This window comes from Nicotiana tabacum, chromosome 23 (assembly GCF_000715075.1).
Source record: "Nicotiana tabacum cultivar K326 chromosome 23, ASM71507v2, whole genome shotgun sequence".
NCBI lineage: Eukaryota > Viridiplantae > Streptophyta > Magnoliopsida > Solanales > Solanaceae > Nicotiana > Nicotiana tabacum.
The window spans coordinates 78,770,465-78,789,625 of NC_134102.1; positions in this window are offsets into that span (position 1 = coordinate 78,770,465).

Consider the following 19,161-nt stretch of genomic DNA (forward strand, 5'->3'; position numbering starts at 1 on the left):
GCGTGAGTTGATTCTCCAGGAGGCTCACAGTTTGCGGTACTCCATTCATCCAGATGCTGCGAAGAAGTATCAAGACTTGAGACAACACTATTGGTGGAGGTAGATGAAGAAGGACATAGTGGGGTATGTATCTTGGTGTTTAAATTGTCAACAGGTAAAATATGAGCATCAACGACCGGGTGGATTACTTCAGAAGTTAGAGATTCCAGAATGGAAATGGGAGCGGATCACTATGGATTTCGTTGTTGGGCTCCCACGGACTCAGCGAAAGTTGGACGCAGTTTGGGTGATTGTGGATAGGCTGACCAAATCAGCTCATTTCATTCCTGTGATTACTACTTACTCTTCAGAGCAGCTGGCTCAGGTATATATTCGCGAGATTGTCAGACTTCACGGTGTACCAGTATCTATCATCTCTGACCGGGGTACACAGTTTACCTCACGGTTTTGGAGGGCAGTACAGCGTGAGTTGGGTACCCGGGTAGAGTTGAGTATAACATTTCACCCTCAGACGGACGGGCAGTCCGAACGCACTATTCAGATACTGGAGGATATGCTTCGTGCGTGTGTGATAGATTTTGGGGGTGCTTGGGATTAGTTCTTACCACTTGCGGAGTTTGCTTACAATAACAGTTACAGTCAAGCATCCAAATGGCTCTGTATGAGGCCTTGTATGGTAGGCGGTGCCGGTCTCCAGTGGGTTGGTTCGAACCAGGCGAGGCTAGACTTTTGGGTACAGACTTGGTTCAGGATGCCTTGAAAAAGGTTAAGTTGATTCAGGATTGACTTCGTACAGCTCAATCTAGACAGAAGAGTTACGCGGATCGGAAGGTTCGTGATGTTGTATTCATGGTTGGTGAGCGGGTATTGCTCCGGGTTTCGCCTATGAAGGGTGTGATGAGGTTCGGGAAGAAGGGCAAGTTGAGCCCTAGGTATATTGGGCCTTTTGAGATTCTTGAAAGAGTTGGAGAGGTGGTTTATAGACTTGCACTACCACCTAGTCTTTCTGCGGTTCATCCGGTATTCCATGTTTCTATGCTTCGGAAATATCACGGCGATCCGTCTCATGTGTTAGACTTCAGTTCGGTTCAGTTGGACAAGGATCTATGTTATGTTGAGGAACCAGTGGCTATTTTAGATAGGCAGGTATGAAAGCTGAGGTCAAAGAACATTGCTTCTGTAAAGGTTCAGTGGAGGGGTCATCCGGTCGAGGAGGCGACTTGGGAGGTCGAGAATGATTTACGCAGCTGTTATCCACACTTATTCACCAACTCAGGTACTTTTTCTAACTCCGTTCGAGGACGAACGTTTGTTTTAGAGATGGAGAATGTGATGACCCAAAATGTCATCTTTAAATTTAATAATTAATTATGTGATCTAAGCACTATTTACCATTACTCGACTTGAGTGTGCAGTCCGTAAAAATTTTTCGGAAAAGTTTCAGGTGAAAAATGGATTAAAATGTGAATTAGAGCTTTAAAACTCAACTGAGTTGACTTTGGTCAACATTTTGAGCAAACAGACTCGGATAAGTGTTTTGATAGTTCCGGTAGGTCCGTATCGTTATTTGGGACTTAGGCGTATGCTCGGAATCAAATTCCGAGGTCCCTAACCCGAGATATGGAATTTTGATAAAAAATTTAAAGTTTAAGTTCAAATAGTGACCGGATGTCAAATTATGTGCAAATGACCCCAGAATAGAATTTTGATGATTTCAACAGCTCCGTATGGTAATTTTGGACTTAGGAGCGTGATCGGAATTTTATTTGGAAGTCCATAGTGGAATTAGGCTTGAAATGCCGAAAGTTGAATTTTTGAGAAGTTTGACCGAGGGGTTGACTTTTTGATATCGGGGTCGAAATCCGATTCTGAAAATTTTTCATAAATCCATTACGTCATTTATGACTTGTGTGCAAAATTTGAGGTCAATCGGAATTGATTTGATATGTTTCGGCGCAAAATATAGAAGTTGGAAGATTTGAAAATTCATAATTCGATTCGATGCGCGATTCATAATTTCGGCGTTGTTTGGCATGGTTTGAAGCCTCAACTAAGTTCATATTGTATTTTGGGACATGTTGGTATATTTGGTTAAGGTCCCGAGGGCTTCGGGTGAATTTCGGAAGGTTAACGGAATGGATTTCGGACAAAAAGGAACTGCTGGAATATTTCTGCTGCAGAAGCTATTTTTGGACAGCAACCGGTGCAATCGCAGAGCTGACTTTGGAAGCTTATATCTCGAAATCTATAAGGAATCTGAACATTATCAAAACATGAAAGTTGTAGCTCTTTGATTCTAGTTTGTAGAACTTTAAACCGTTTGGCAGTTGGAGTTGAGTACAAGAAGTTATGATTGATACACTACAGGCTGTCGAGGAAGAGTTTGATGTTTTCAACATAAGCATGTAATGATCCAAAAGTCTATTTTTAGTTCTAAGATCGAAATTCGATCTCAAGACTTTCGACATTTTGATAATGAATTATAGGAGTGATCTGGAAAGTTTGGTCTAATTTCATCAAGTCGCGATTGAGTTTTAAGCGCGAAATATGAGTTAATTGTTTAACGAGCCAAATTGGTATCATATTGAGCAAATGAGCTCCGAATTGAGTTTCGATTAAACGAGTGGGTTCGTAGTTTTATTTGTGACTCGTAGGAATAAGAATCGTCGAATTTCGAGTTCGTATGATGGAGTTAGAGCCTTTTTAGTGAAATAAAACTGCTGGTGTAAATAGTCATGGTGTGCACCTTTAGCGACCAGATGTGACACTTTTAGCGACAGGATTGGACTTTTAGCGACCGGAATAGTGTTTTGGGGGCAGAAACTTAAGGACCAAAAATGGTCATTTCTTTCATTTCGTTTTGGAGTTTTGGAGCACGGTTCTTGGGCGATTTTGAGGATTTCTTCAAGACTTCAACTTGGGTAAGTGTCCTATATCCAAATGTGATTATATTTCATAAATCCATGGTCATATTCATCATTTATTTCGGATTTAAATGGAAGAAATCAAGATTTTTGCAAAATCTTCCAAAAAAAAAATTTAAGATTTGGAGGTCGAGTTGTTATCGGATTTTGGTAAAATTGGTATGGGTGGACTCGTAATTGAATGGGTTGTCGGATTTTATAAGTTTCGCCGGATTCCGAGATGTGGGTCCCACGGGAAAATTTTGAGCTAATTTCGGATTTTAATGAAAATGTAATATTTTCTTATGAAATGGATTACTATAATTTTTGTTGACTCTATCGAATTAATTATGACTAGATACGAGTCGATCGGAGTCGGAAATTCGAGGAAAAAGCATAATACTTGGTTAAATTGGAGCAAGTCAAGGTAAGTGACTTGTCGAACCTTGTGTGGGGGAAATTTCCCCTAGGATTGGTATTGATGTAATTATGAAAATGTGTTGAAAGTCGTGTGCACGAGGTGACGAGTGTGTACACGGGCTAAATTGCGAAAGATTATATTTTTAAATTGTGTAGATCACTGTTGCATATTTATTAAATTATTTTATCTTGTTATATTCTTCATCATTGATCTGAGATATATACTTCAAATTTGTTTGATCTTTTCTTACTAATTATTTTACCTGTTTAGTTGAAACTTGGTTTCTTTTATTCTGTGCATTATTTGAAGGTTGATTTTCTTTAAATTAAATATTATTAATATGAAGTATTTGACATTTTTAAACTTGATATTGAAGCAACGTAGTAAAGATTTTGAAATATTATTTTCCTAAATTATTTACTCCTGAATATTTTTATACTCATTGTGAGGGAGCCGTGAGCTCTTTATTGTAAAAAACTATTATTGATGATTTGTTTTGGCATGAGCCGTGAGCTCTTTATTGTGAAAAAATATTGTTGTTGAATTATTTTGGCAAGTTAAATTATTTGAGCACTTGAGGTGCAAATTGTGATATATTGTGATATTGATACGCATGCGGTAGTATAAGGTCTGGGTGTTGAAACGCATGCGGTGAGATAAGGGTGGCTTGATACGCGTGGCTAGTAGGGAAACTACTAGAAGTCATGCGGTGTGATAAGGGTGGCTAAAACGCGGGATGCTATTTCGGAAAAAAAAATATTTTCTTTAAATAAATTGTGAAGGCTCCCGCGGTGATATAAGGAAATGAGATATTGTGAATTTATTTATGATTTGGGACTACGAGGCGGTACCTCGGGAGTGCCCTTGTTGATATTGATTTATGGCCGTAGTTGCCTTTGATTATTGTTGTGATTTTCTTAAAGTTGAAAAGAATTCTGTTTTGTTTTAACGAGGTATTTATTTGCCATTATTTGATGTAATTAAATGTGACATACTACTTGATTCATTTTCATTGTCATTTTATCTTATAATATTGTTTAAACATTTTACCATGCCATTATTTATTCTCCAGCAGGGCCTGACCTGACCTCGTCACTACTCTACCGAGGTTAGGCTTGGCACTTACTGGGTACCGCTGTGGTGTACTCATACTACGCTTCTGCACATCTTTTTGTGCAGATCCAGGTACATCTTATCAGACCACGCATCAGTAAACTAGCTATACGAGGAGACTTCGAGGTATATCTGCCAGCGTCTGCAGACTCCGGAGTCCCCTTCTATCTTACTATGTTGTCTTCCTTATTTGCTTTTGACTCTGATGTATAGAGACATAAAAAATAAATTCTTAGAAGCTTGTGACTTATTTCTACCGGGTTTTGGGAGTTAAAATTATTTGAATTGTGGTTTATTTATTTAAGATATTTATTATTATTCCGCATTGATAGGCTTACCTAGTCTTAGAGACTAGGTGCCATCACGATATCCTACGGAGAGAATTTGGAGTCGTGACAGTGTCACTATCATTTTATTGTCAGCTATCAACTATAAGTTCTCCATCCTTATTCACAAATTGCTTAGAAAAGTATTAGTGTAAAGAAAACACGCATGTTTAGATTTCTCTACAACTAATATTCTAAATTCATAAAATAGTAAGTATTAACGAATAAGGAATACACCAAGAGTCTTACCAAGACAGTTGCAACCAAAGGGGATAAGATAACCATCAATTGATTTTTCTTTCTTCCCATAGCTCAAATAGAATTTCATTCAAGATAAATAAAAGCCAATGATGACAATTTAAAAATTTATGCAAAAATGATGCTTTCTTTTCAGCTCTGCATTCAATTCATGCACCAAACTAAATATGTGAGAAATCATATTTGTCGCAAAAAAAATGTCGAACAAACATTATAACTCACATCCACGATCATTTCAAATGCATCATTTTCTTAATAAGAAATATAACCTAAGCAAAAGTATGGATAAACATCAATAGAAACATATACTTGTACCTTCTAAGCTTTTGAGTCTTAGAAATGGCCGAGTATCTCCATGTGTGCACAAATTCTTAGTGGCCTCAAGCTTAAACGACCTTCTTGAGTTTGAAAGAAGTATTGATACTCTCACCAAGAGAATGAATATCATAAGTAATGACGACATAAAAAATGCATGTATGCTTACTTATCCTAATGTTAATACAAATGACATGGTTCATGCAAGACATGCATTCGTGCTATTTAAAATCTCTAAGTCAATGATAAAAACAACACCAAACAGAATTGTAGTATAATGCAGCTAGTCGATTCAAGCAATATATACTTAACTAATATGTATATATCATATTTCACTTAAAAAAAACAGTAACTAGATACGCATCATCTCATAATGCATCAAAAGAAACTTGGATAAACTTAAATGATACCGGTCACTCAAGTTTTACCAGCACATGTAATAGTTCCTTCATCCTCTATAGAGTATGTGTAAACTTTGAAGCATCTTTAAGCATGTTCCTAGACTAGCCGTTATGCAAATATCATTTATCCCTTTTTATGGCTGGACTCAGAATTCCTGTAAAACAAATTAATTTGCTTTCAGTACCCAAACCTTTTTGGGTCCTTCATGGTTAGTAGCTAGTGTAATTGGAGATACATGTATCTATTTAGGTCTCCAAATATATTTTGATCTAATATAACTTTTGGCATAATTGCATGCAATTACTTTATGTCCAGAATTGCCACAATAGTGGCATGTAATATGAGAAGAGGAGTGTTTACTTGCAGATACCTTATTAGTCGACTTGAAACTTCCCCGAGTCAACTTGTTTGAAATAGAACGCCTACCGGTAGATCCTTTTTTCAGTCGACTTATGGCTGTTAAAATTGGGAGTCGACTTTGATCGATCAAAGTAGTGGCTGGAGGATTTGTGAAAGCTGGTTATTTGTTTGCGAAGCTCAGAATTCTCTTCTTGAAGTAAGTTGTTCTTCACCAGATTTATTTCAAGCTGAATATCCCAGTCTTTCTTTTTATTTCTTAACTTGTTATATTCGTCAAGTTGGATCTCCCAATATTTCTTCTCATATATCAACTTGTTATATTCTTCAAGTTGGATATCCCAATTCTTTTTATCTTTCCTCAACTTATGATATTCATTAAGAACTTTCTCAAGGTCATTGAGAACCAATTCAATATTTTTTCTATAATTTATCATATTTATCGCAATACGTTATAGGAGTAGGACATACCTTGTCAATTTCTCCTATTGCCATAAAACATAGGTTCTCCATTCTTTCGTGATCGTTTTCTTCTTCAGATTCATCCTCGTCTCTCCAAGATTTGTGATTCTTTTCTTGAGATCACAATCCAGAATAGCATTAAGCATACCTCGTCAGTTTCTCCTCTTTCCTTGAGACATATGTTTGTCATTTCTTCTTGATCATTCTCGTCGCTCCAAGTTGAGATTCTATAATTCTTCTTCTTGGGGTTAGGACATTTTAATTTCATATGTCTAGGTTTACCACATTCGTAGAAGCATATGTTCTCTTGTTGTTGAACCTCATTTTTGTGGTTCTTTTGATGATTATGGATAGATTGAGATTTTCTATTCTACTCCTTTCTACTCTTCTTTTTTCTTGTCCTGGGTATCACGGCCAAGTCTTCTCGATCTTCACCATTTTCAGATTCTTCAAGAGTTGACTTGGATTCAATTTTCTTAACTTTGTTGATGTCCCTATGGATATTTTCCAATCTGTCCCATATAGCTTTAGCAGTCTCACAGGTGGATATTTTTTTATATTCTTCTTCACTAATCGCACAATAGAGAATGTTGATTGCTATAGCGTTTATTTGCATAATATCTAACTGTTCTTTTGTGTAGTTAAATATGGATGCCCCTTGTACAAGATTCTTTCCATCACTGTTGTTCGGAATGAGCCTTGGTCCATTCTGAATAATTAGCCAGGCTCGATAATATTGATTGAACAGAAACCTTCATTCTTTCTTTTCAATGGCTATAGTATTGACTATTGAAGTACGGTGGCCTTCTTGTTGAGTAACTCTCTTGAAGTACGGTTTCAGTAATTTGAAGACATGCCATGGAACTTTTCTCACTTGGTGTTAAGCAAAAATAAAGATGTGAGACCTGCTCTGATACCAATTGAAAGTACAAGAGGGGAGGGGTTATTTATAGGCCTATTAAAACATTAGTTGACTGCGGTATAGGCTTAATCGACTGATACGGAGACAACCTGCACAAAACTGTTAGTCCTTTCGATTTAAACAAGTATAAATCACAACAAACAGTAAAGGCACAGAATATAGTATGAGAGAGATAAGGTAAATGACACCAGAAATTTTAATACTGGTTCGGAACCAATGTGATATCTTAATCCAGTATCCTTGGGTAGCAAGGAAGTTATCTCTTTGAGCTCTTTGTAATTTGAGTTTGTACGGCCTTTGTGATTTTCAACGTTCACCACCAACGTTTACTAGGTTGGTTTTCACTCTCTCACCAATAACAAACAAGGGTTGGTTTTGACACACTCACCAACAACGTATAAGAGTTGGTTTTCACTCGCTCACCAACAACGACACTTTGGTTTTCACTCGCTCACCAAAGAAACGAACAATGACACAACCTCTCAGTATTTTTCACTTTCTCTCTATATTTATGACACTTGTAAACTTAAGAATACAGTGTTTGATTAAGGTGTAGAAAGAGTAGGAAAGTTGTCTACGAAGCTGGTACTTTTCTTCTTCCTGAGCTGCTCCTATTTAGAGTGCCTTTGATTTTGACCGTTGCTAATAGCAAATCTGGATCCCTTTGAATATTCCTTTAAGCTTTGTCAGTAAGATCTTTTTTGCCTTATTGGATGGATATCTTCGTTATTGAAGATCTTCAATCAATTCAAGTTTATTGACTTCAATTATATCCCAAAAGATTTGAATGGCATAGGAATCATATTGATGGAGTCTAAAATATATCTTGCCTTAACTGAACTTCCTTGATTCATTATTTAAAGCCATACTTCAATCTTCTTGATAGCTTTCCATGTACTCACGTTGGAGATAGTAAATGATTACTATTTCCTTCTTTGACTCACAACAGATTCTTTTCCCTACTAAATGTGGGACTTCTTTTATTTGTTGCCTTGATAACTTCTTTGTCTGAATATTTTTTTTCCTTGGTTATGAGATCTTGGATTGACCCTTCCTTTAATAGCCTTGTGTAAGAATCGTATTGGTCTTCAAATTATTTCCCTCATATAGTAAATAATTTTCTTTGAACAAATAATTTTCCTTGAATAAAGATATTTCTTTGATAGCCTTGAACTCTGTAGTATCGATCCTTGTATATTTTCTTTCTATTTGAGCACCCAAAATATATTCTTCAACATCTCATATTTCCATAACTCTTGCCGCCTTTCCTTGTCGATAACCCATAAGATTAGTCTTCTAGTTGTAGCTTCTCATAATGGAATAATCTTAGATAATCCTTCTTTATTCTTTGATGAACTTGGACTTTTTTGTGTGCACTACATGAATTTGGCATTCCCTTAATTTAAGGGTAATTTTCTTTCCTTCAGAGAGTAGGTACTGGAAAGTTTTCCAAGTTTTCTTTGGTCTTGCTATTAATTTCCTCCATATTGTATATATGGTGATGCCTTGTATCACTAGTAGATATTCTCCATCCTTTTGATAGTCACAATATTCCTTGATCAATGTAGCACATTTCCTTATTGAAATATTCCATGTTATCTCCTCCATTCTTATCATTTCTTTCCTTTTGTTTTTCTTGTGCCAATCTTCTAAAGATTTTCTATAATTCTTTTGCATATCTTCTTTGATATATTTTGAAACTTTCTTCCAGCAAAGTAAATCATCCCAATAATATTCTCTATAAAAGAGTGTGCATTGTAGATATTTCCTCCTCAGCTTTGTAGTAAATCAACCATCATTCTTCCATCTGCTTTCCATAATAAACTTGTACCAATAAAATACATTTATCACAAGTAAATATTCTTTGATTAAACCTTATGTTGGTTTGGTATCATCAAAATTAGTGTATGAAACTTTGGGGCTAACAACAAGTTCTATAAGGGTGGATAGTATATAGCCCATCAAATCACTTGCAAGTTAAATATCTTGCAAGGTTCAGATGTAGCTCCACATGTAACAACCAAGTACACGAAGAGACGTCTCAAAAGGGATAAAAGAAAATACTCAGGAAAGATATAAATGAATTATAAACACCAGCAAGCAGTCCTATATGTACGAATGACGTCTTAGAATAGAGGTTGTGAAGAGATATGATAAATTCAAACTATATGGTTTATGAGAAGAGTAGATATGCTCCGGGAAGAAGAGCAAAGTGATGCCTCAATCACATTAGACTTTGAAGAAATACAAAAATAAGCAAGGAAGAAGCGACTAAATATGAGTCGTATTTTTTAGGTAACTTTTAGTTCACATAGTGTTTATAAGCAGTCCTACAGAAATGGGAGCATGACCCACCTATATGAGCCTTTTCATAATAAAACAATTAGAAGAGAATTTAAATAGTGAGGAAGCTTAAGCCGCAAACATAATAGTGAGAGTTGCTGATTCAAACATAAAGACCGAATTGCAAGCGAAGGAGATTATTATTAAATTGTAACAATATGGTAACTTCATACGAGATAGGGGAACTTATGGGTGGAATACTCTCATTGGTTCTAGTATTATAGATTTTTCTCTTAGTCACCAAAGATCCATATGTGTAAAGTTATACTCCATGTTACCCTCAAGAAATGGTAGACATAAGAAAAAACTAAGAAGGTGCAACATGAGAAGCTGAAGAATATATATAGAAAAGGGTACCCTCATTTATTTGAGGAAAGAGGTATGTAAATGTTCCAACTCCTGGAAAGTTTCCATTACTCACATGTGTGAAAGTTTTTATAGCTATGTGTGATCATGAGAGGCCTTAGTCATATGTGATGATTGGATAGCCAAATGAGCACTAAATGATTGAGATTTGACGGGTTGAATTTTTTGATGTTGCTCTAGTTACAAAGTAGACTCTGTCAATTTTTTTAAAGGAATTCCAGTGTTGGTCCAATTTTGAGTCTTAAGAAAATCATGCAAAAGTAAGAGACACCTAATGGTAGGGGTTGTAACTTAAAGTGACTCATTCGACATTCAAGGACAAATGTTGCGTAAGAGGGGAGATTGTAAGTCTCAATTGTTTTTACTAAGTATTATATTCTTGTACACGATCTAATTTGAAAACAAGGATATTCTAATAGTATTAAAGGTGTAATATACCTAAATCTTAGATTTAAAAGGTAGTATGGTTGTTTAGAATGGGGAGAGAGGTGGTACGGAACAAATTAAAAATGTTTAAGGGGAGAAGATGATCATAGTTGCACAAGACCCAATTTCATACAATCATACATCCGTCGAAGTAGAAGATGCGGTATTAGTTCGAAAATTCTTTCTTAAAGTGGCAAATCGACTTCTCCCTGACAGGACATTCTATGCATCTTCAGCTAGCTTTCCCCCGCAGCCTACTATCTAGCTGCAATCCTTCCCTTAACCCTAATCATGCTTAAGACATGAAATTGGATGCTTCTTACCGCAAAAGTCAATAAATAGAAGAGTGAAGAGAGATTTTTTGGCAAAGCAAGACTGATTAGCTCACCTAAGGGTAGTAGCGGAAGAAGTCCTCATTTGCGAGCTATTGGGGATTTATTCTCAGGAAGAATGAAAGGACTGACTTTCCTTACCTAATAATATCAAGTATATAATTAATTGAGCTATGAGCAATATATATCAAACAAAAGCTCTTCAAGTCTAGTTTACATAACTTCAAACATCTTGTCATTCCAACATTTCTAAAAGAAGTTATGACTTTTTTACTCAAATATAGCAGAATAAAAATCTCGTGCCAAAAAAAACTCTAACGTGGCACGCCCCGTGACACATGGTGCGACGGGACATGCTAAATTTGGCTCAGAAGTGCAGAAATATAAGTCTCTTAAGATCTCTCGTGACGTATCATGTTCAGAGAAGCGTGGCAGGATAAATTTGGCCTGAAACGCCAATTTAAAAGAGCACTTTGGGGAGAGAAAAATTCACTTTGTTCTACAGCAATTTTTAGAGATTTAGAGTTTCACCTATTCACCCCAATGTAAGATTTTAATCAAAGTTTCGTTTGAAATAGTAGATTAACATCATCTAACACCTAAAATTTCAAACTCCTAGGTTTCTACCAAAAATTGAGGAAATTCTTCAAGACCTAAGGCATAAGGTTTCGTAATTCAAGGTAAACTTTGCTAACCATTTTTAACTACGATTATTAAAGGAGATTATACAAAATATTTATTCTTAGAAAGTTTTACGAAAATCTAGATTAACCATGAACCCTATAAATTGAGTAGAATCAAAAATAGAGTTTCTCAAGTTGGAAATTTTGAGACTTTTAGAATTGTATCTTGAACTAACTAATGTAGAGATTGGTTGGAGAATTAAACTCCTTGGATTGGAGAAACAAAAGTTTTCGAAAGGAAGACATCAAGGTGAGTTAAGACTTTAGTCTTACTAAAGTTTCTTTCTCACAAGGTCACGCCCAAAAGGTATTTAATTACATTTTATAAATGTTAATATGAGCTTAGTTAGAGCGAGTGAGCTCACATTACCCATGGTTGTTTGAGTTAAGCATTACATGTTACATATTGTGAAGGAAGTATTTTTTTATCTCTAAAAGTCAAGTTTACATGTTCTTAACTGATAAACTATTAATAAAATCTTAAAGTTCATCACACCTGTTTAGAATCTGAAAGATTCAATCCTTATATTTTAAAGTAATAATTATATATTGTGTTGAACTTGATTATCACGAATATGTCAAAGTTTTCAAGAGCATATGTTAATGAGAATCTTTATGAGATGGTAACCATATAAAGGTTACGATCAGTTGTATAAAAAGTAGCTACTTTTGTTATATGAGACACAAAACTTTAGTGGCTGAATAAAAGGCTACGAGCATCCGTACAAAAGGTTGTTGTTTTTGTCATAACGTGGCCGTATCAAGGATTACGAGTAACCATATAAAGGGTTACTGATCCCAACGGCTGGGTTCAAGAAAAGTTACAGTCGACTGGAACTACATTAAAAGCTAAAGAAAAAAAGAAGAAGAAAAAAGGCAATGAAAGAAGGCACTTAATTAAGAAAAACTCAGCAATTATTGTTTAATTGTGTCAATGTGATGACCTGACAGGCCATCTAGAGTTTTAAACTTTAAATCTATGTTTCGAAGCCTCTAATAGCTCCTTTAAGCATTTCTCGATTTGCATGCGCAGCCCGAGTGTTTTTCCTGAAGGCTTTTATGTTAAAATTGATAAAATATGAAATTTTACCTTAATATTCCATTTGAGTTGACTTCGGTCAACATTTTGAGCAAACGGATCCGGATCCATATTTTGACGGTCCCGGTAGGTCCGTATCGTGATTTGGAACTTGAGTGTGTGCCCAGAATCGAATTCGTAGGTCTCTAGCTTGAGTTATCGCAATTTGTTGAAAATTTGAAGTTTAAAGATTTAAAGAATTTATAAATTGGACTAATGTTTGACTTTGTTGATACCAGGTTCGGATTTTGGTTCCGGAACCTGGTATAGGTCCATTACGATATTTATGACCTGTCTGCAAAATTTGGTGCAAAACGGAAGTGATTTGACGTGATTCGGATGTCCGTTTGTTAAAATAGAAATTCTAAAGTTTTCTTGAAAATTTCATTTGATTTGGTACCCGATTCGTAGTTCTAGGCGTTATTTTGGTATTTTGACCATGCGCGGGAATTCGTATCAGGTTTTTGGACTTGTGTGCATATTTGGTTTGGATCCTCGAGGGCTCGGGTGAGTTTCGGATAGCCTACGGACCTTTTGAACTTGGAAAGTTTGCTGGTTTTTCACTTCTGCTAGCTTCTGGTGTTCCCTTCTTCGCGTTCGCGAAGGCACTCCCGCGAACGCGAAGAGTGAAATGGGCTGGGTGGGATTTTCTTCATCGCGAACGCGGAGCAATGGGGGCCTTACCCTTCGCGAACGCGACCAGCTTCCCGCGAACGCGTGGGATTGTGACCTGGGAAGAGGGGATCATTGTTTCTTCTATGCGAACGTGAGCATTGGCTCGCGAACACGAAGGCCAGGGGAGAGCAGCCTTCGCGAACACGTGGGATGACTCGCGAACGCGAAGGCCATTTAGGCTGCTGCACTTCGCGAACGCGGCAGGCCCTTCGCAAACGCAAAGAAGGTCTGACGCCCAGACCTTAAAATAGACCAAAAACGGGATTCTTGCATTTTTTTCATAAACTCTCTATTAGAACTCGGCCTAGAGGCAATTTTTAAGGGAAAACTCAACACCAATTTATAGGTTTGTACACTTTAACTTATTTTCTTCCATTTCTAACATCACCCATTAATTTCTAGCCCTAATCTTTGTTCTTCCATGGTAGAAAACTAGGGATTTAGGAAGAATTGAGGGTTTTTGCAAATCAGGGATTTAGACCTCAAATTGAGGTCGGATTCCGAAACTAATTACATGATAGAAAAAATGGATTTTAGTCCGAACCTCAGGTTTTGACCAAGCGGGCCCGGGGTCATTTTTTGACTTTTTGGGAAAAAGTGTGGAAATCTTAAATTTATGCATTGTAATTGATTCCTTTAGTAATATTTGACATTGTTGAGTCAATTGTGGTTAGATACGAGTGGTTTGGAGACGGATTCTAGGGAAAATGCTCTGGTAGAGCTTTGAGTCGACTTTTGAAGCGAGGTAAGTGTCGTGGTTAACCTTGACTCGAGGGATTAGGATTTGTTTGCCTATTTGCTCCTTGTTTAAATGTTGGATACAACGTATATGTGAGGTGACGAGTACTTATGCGTTGTTATTGGGTTAAAGCATGCGGGTGGGACGTGTTTCTTGTCATTTATTTCTTTCTTTGATCATGATATCCATGCTTAGACTAGTTAATTACTAAATTGATCATTCTTTCCGTATTTATAGGCTATCTGTGATAATTGAATATTTTTGCTGAAGAAGAGGTTGGTGTTGTGGAACCATTGTTGACATAAGACTTGATCTTGCTTATTCTATCTCTCTGTTGTTATATGTTCATTGTTACATGATAAGGGAGAGTGTTAATGCATGAAGGGTGATGTCGTGCCGTATTTTAGTGTTAACGCACGAATGGTGATGCCATGCCATATTTAAGAGTAAAAGCACGAAGGGTGATGTAATGTCGTATTTATCATCTTATGGTGAGATTGAGAGTAAAAGCACGAAGGGTGATGTCGTGTCGTTATTACTATTTCATAGTGAGGTTGAGAGTAAAAGCACGAAGGGTGATGCCGTGTAGTTTTATTCATTATGTTTGTTCATTTTCTTGATTGAAAGTTTATTGATTGTTTCTTATTATCATTCCATGTTGTAGTTATCGTATCTTGTACCCCTTCGCATGTCCCCTCCCACTAGTACTTGTTAATTCTTTATCTACTGTTATTTTGTACGTATATTTCCGTCTGTGAGGGTTTATTTATGTGGGTGTCCTGTCATAGCCTCGTCACTACCTCGTCGAGGTTAGGCTTGACACTTACGGAGTACATTGAGTCGGTTGTACTCATACTACACTCTACATTTCTTGTGCAGATTTTGGTACTGGTCCCAACTGTCCGTGAGGCGTACCAACTCGGATTGGCATTTGAAGACTCGAGGTAGATCTGTTGGCGTCCGCAGACCTTGAAGTCCCTTTCCATTTCCCCTATTTACTGTTCTTTTCATTCGAGACAGTTGTATTTATTTCAAACCCTATTTTGTAGAGATTCTAGAAGTTCGTGACCTTGTGACTCCAGATCCGGGTTGTACTTAGATATTATTGGTTTTATGTCATTTGTGTTCCGTTTTAGTTTCTTTTCGGCTTAATTGGTCTTACTTAATTGAATTGAATTGAGAATTGGCTTAAAGATCCTTTAACGTTGGCTTGCCTAACAAGTGAAATGTTAGGCGCCGTCACGACCCCAAAGATGAAAATTCCAGGTCGTGACAATCAATAATTTGTATGTTGATCTTTCATGAATTATTTTCTTTTAAAACTTATGATATTTGAATTTGTTTATGTAAAGTCTTATTCTAACTTTAGCAAGGGGAATGCTTTGACTCATTGACTACGTTGTGGTGTAGTAACGTTCTTTTTGTGGGAACTACGTCGATGCAGGCATAGATTTTAAAAGTGAGTAGACGACAGGCTACGTTGCCCCAAATTCTAGTGTTGACAGGTGAGATCCGCTCTTAGCCGTGGAGTTTCCTTACTTTTTATTCAGTTACTAGTAATTGTTTATTTATTACTGTTTTGATGATTAGCAGGAAATCATATGTTTGCACAATCCTTCTAATACTCCAGTAGAGGCGTCATAGACATGTTTAGAGCTTGGGCTATAGTCTTTTACTTGATATTATACTTGTCACAATATTTCTTTGCTTTAACAAATTGATTATTTTCATTCTCAAGACTGTTTGAAATAAAATTTTCAGCTGAGAAGTTAAATATATTTTGAAGAACGATGTACATGGCATGTTAGAACAATTTGAATTATTCAAGTTGGTTCATTCCATCAAGTTAAGATACTGAATTCCGATTGCGACTCATTCAGAAATCGGGTCGTAATACACCCGACCCCTGAAATCAACATTAAGCATAGCAAGCGAGATTGCTAGCTACTCTATTTTTCTTATTTTTATTCTCTATCTCAAAATGAAATCACCCATTTTTAAGTCTCTCTTTATCTTTTTAACAACTACTGCATTTTTTTCTTAATTTGACAAATATTGCTTCAAACCTTTAAAGATTGGTTAACAAATTACATTTAACCAATTTAAAGTAAATTAAACTCTACAACATATAACAAAATTTGAATTCTTTTCCTTGTTATAAAACAAAAATAAAGTTGTTGTTTACAAGAAGAAAAGAGATCGAACGAAAGAGTTGTGAAATAAATTAAACTAGTACATATAATTGGATAAAGAGAGCTTATAAGCCAAATAATCTATACTAATTAAAAATACGAAGCACATTAGAGAAATATCATACGTATTCTTTATCTTTAAAAATAAATCTTACATTAGACAAAATAATTTTGTTTACCCGTAAAACGGTCACTACTAGAAAATAGGTTTATGGCAATGCTGCAAACACCATTGCAATTGGTACTAAAGCCGTTGCGATAGCCCTCTTGCAACAATTTAGCAACCGTTCCACCAGATCGCGTGCCAATAGGCCTATTGCAACGGTTGTGGTGCAACGGTTTCCACACCGTTGCAATAGGCCTATCTGTTGCCACGGTTTCTTAAGCTTATCTATTGCAACGGTTATTGAGTCCAATGGCACGGTTCTAAACCGTTGCAATATCAATTTGTGGAATGAATTTTAGGCTATTTTCAACGGTTTGTAATGCGATAGCAACGGTTCTCGTTATATATTAAGAACTGTTGGAATGGTTTACTTTTGCTATTGCAACAACTTAGTGAGGCTATTGCAACGATTATGGAGGCTATCATTTACACTATTTGGTTATAAATAATTACTTGAATATATAGTAAAACACACCGAACTTTATATAAATCATGAAATAAAAAGTATTCATCAAAAAATCCAAAATCTCCAACTAGTATTATTCATATCAAAAAGAAAACTATACAACGTTACAACTCAAGAGATAGCATACAAAAATTAGCAAGAAGTTCGAAAATAAAAGATTCCTAGAATATTCGAAGATCTAGAAATGATCAATCAATACACGTAAGAAAATTCTTCAATGTCATTTATCCTTCATTCATTTGCTTCACCTACAAAAGATGATAAATATGATTCAGCAAAATTTTCACAGAAGAATATATTCTCAACATATATAGAAAATATTCATTAGGCAGTATGTACATTAGGCATGTACAACAATTTTAAGATCTTCTACATATTACATATTATATTGTAAGGTAAAATGTACATTTAAGAAAATTATAACTTAAATTAACAACAGATATGTGCACTTTGTCCCAGAGGAAGGTTCAGTTCATGGAATTTATGGAAACAACTGAATTTACTAAAAGAATGAGGGAAAATCTCGTATATTCACCTTATACTTTGTGGTAGTGTATAATTAGTAGATTCGTTTTAGTTTAACTTTATCTAATTTAAAACAAAAAATTATATGTATAGTTATCTATTGCTTTCCTTGAGAAAGAGTGCTACTCATAGCTTTTACTAATTGGGGGATGAAGAAAATTGCTAACGTCGACCCCTACATACTCTAATCTAAGCTCCACATTATAGTAACTGCTTATTTGCTTTCCATATTTAGATATTGATAGATTCTCTTTCTACATTGCTATTCATCATCCCTTTAAAGACCACAAACGAGTCTCTTCTTTTTATATTTCTTTTACATCTCTTGGACAAATATTGCCACATTGAACTAAAAGGTTATTATGTTGCATCATATTATCTCCCCTGCCTCTCAATAAAAGGGGTAAAGTTCTGAGTTCATCTACATCTAGACAGAAAGTTAGCTCATGCTACTAAATGATAATAGTCTTGATAAAGTGTTTCATAGCACGAAGACACATCTTAAATTTTGAGTACATATCAGCATAATCACTGCCATTAAAGCAAGAGCTTCAGAACTCGAATCCAGCAACCAAGCATATGCAACTCTAAAACTGCAAACAACACATGTATTATATCTAATTATCACAAATTCTATTTTAACAAAGCAACACCAGAGCTTTCTTAGTTAATCAATCATTCCGTTATGAATGATCTATAGCCATTCTTCTCTACTCGGGGAAAATTATTTTAATACTACTTTACTTACGAACAAATACTATCCAACTGTGACTTTACTAGTCGACTAATCAAATGATGAAGTCTATTTACCAAAGAAAATAAATAAATAAAGAGTAATAAAAAAATTTCATAACAGATGAATGAGATATTTAGTTTTAGGATGCACTAGACTCCAATAAAGAACAATACCTTTTTTCAAGTTGTGGCAAGCTTTTGATCTAGTAGACTTGATACATCAGAGGTCCGCTTATTCGATTGAAAGGCAACAAGTAAAATGCCTCCGGTACCAACTTTAAATGAACATCACACCAGCTGATAAGCTGATTCATGGAGCATTAAGGTGCTGATGATGAAACCACAAATATAGCAACTTAAAGTAGCAAATCGCAGCTTCAAATTAAAAGAACAGCTTCGAGAATGCAGCTAATGAGCTTGTTCTCCCTTTATATGACTTGAAGAAGACTGAAAGCTACACTTCAAACAACCAGAGATTATTCATACAAGTTTTATTGAAAATCTAAGGCTACTTCACTAGGAAAAAATATAAAAACATGAATTTAGAGTACATAGCAGAGCAGTTCATGCAGCTGCAAACAGTGCACTAGAAAAGTACTTCTGGCTAAGAGGATGTGTGCCTTTCTTTTGAGTCAAAGTAAGTCGCGACTGTTCTAGTGTAGTCGCTTGAGGGAAGCGGTAGCAAATGTTGCAATAAATAACGAACACACGTATATGTATAGATAAAATTATGCTAAAATTGTTGCAATAAAATTGTAACTATACTAAACAAAATTATGCTAAATAAAATTATAGTGTTGCATAAGCAAATGTATAGATGTTCTAATTAATAACAATTTGAAGTTAAGATATTTTCTATTCCAATGATCTATATTTGACTTTAAAAGGTTTATATATGTTGCAATAAATAACGAACACATTATCTAGCTTTTGTGTATCATTAAGCATAGTAGTAA